This window comes from Mus pahari, chromosome 2 (assembly GCF_900095145.1).
Source record: "Mus pahari chromosome 2, PAHARI_EIJ_v1.1, whole genome shotgun sequence".
Taxonomy (NCBI): Eukaryota; Metazoa; Chordata; class Mammalia; order Rodentia; family Muridae; genus Mus; species Mus pahari.
Window position 1 is genome coordinate 94,375,406 of NC_034591.1, and position 1,544 is coordinate 94,376,949.

Below are 1,544 nucleotides of genomic sequence, written 5' to 3' on the forward strand. Positions count from 1 at the left end.
ACTTTGCTTTTGGACATGCACCAATCAGTTAACTTTTTAAAAAGAGATAATTGCTTTTATTTTTTATTTTGAAATTCTGTGTGTGTGTGTGTGTGTGTGAGGTAGGTAGGGAGAGAGAGAGAGAGAGAGAGAGAGAGAGAGAGAGAGAGAGAGACAGAGAGAGAGAGAGACTGTGTGCAAGTGTCTAAATATGTGCTCACAAGGGCTTGGGTCTCTGGAGTGCAGAGACAAGAGACCCATAGGGTTATGAGCTTCCCAACTTGGGTGCTGGGAAATGAACTCCAGTCCTCTGAAGATCTAGTAACTTTTCTTAACCTCTGTGCCATCTTTCAAACCCAGGTTCACTGATTTCCAAAACATACTGACTCATTTTTCTGCCCCTGAAGGCAGTTTCCTAACATGCTCCACCCACATCTATAAATATGTATTCATAAACCAGCTTCTCCATGCTCATATTCTCACCACCATAAAATATAAATCTCCCCTTTTGCTGTGCTTTCCAGTATGTAGGTTACATCACCCAGAGAGTTCTTTCTCTCTTCAGCTCCATATAGACAAATTTTATCTAAAGAAAAATGGTTTTCTCCATGGCAACCTCTTGAGCCCCTTTTTCCTTGTATTGCCTCATAAAATCACAAAATTGATTTGGGCAGTGACTATTTTCTTTGTACTCTTTGCTAAATTACTTTTATTTCATTTTAGTATAAACATACTATTCTCTATAAAACAGCCTTATTTTGAAGTAAGTGCAGATTTACTGTATGCATATATTGAAGAAATAGTGTGTACGTCTTGCAACTTGGACATTGCCATTGGTAAATATTACTTTACATTATTCTCCTTCTTAGAAGTGTTTAGGAATACATGAGAACATCTATTTAATGCTTCCTTCTTTACTGGTCATGACACTCCATGGCATCAACATTATATTATTCAGTCATTCCTCCTTGATGGGCACCTATGTTGTATCAACTCCTGTGTCATCAACACCTATGGCACATACAATTGTGAATTGTAGTCTATATTTTATTAGATATTTTCTTTATTTACATTTCAAATGCTATCCCGAGAGTTCCCTATACCATACCCCCACCCCTGCTCCCCTATCCACCCACTCCCACTTCATGACCCTGGCATTCCCCGGTACTGGGGCATATATAGTTTCCAAGACCAGTGATGGCCGAATAGGCCCTCTTCTGCTACATATGCAACTAGAGACACAAGCTCAGGGGGTACTGGTTAGTTCATATTGCTGTTCCACCTATAGGGTTGCAGACCCCTTCAGTTCCTTGGGTACTTTCTCTAGCTCCTCCATTGAGGACCCTGTTTTCCATCCAATAGCTGACTGTGAGCATCCGCTTCTGTGTTTGCCAGGCACTGGCATAGCCTCACAAGAGACTGCAATATCTGGATCCATTCAGCAATAACTTGCTAGCATGTGCAATAGTGTCAGGGATTGGTGGCTGATGATGGGATGGATCCCCAGGTAGGGTAGTCTCTGGATAGTCCATGCCTTCATCTTAGCTCCAAATTTTGTCTCTGTA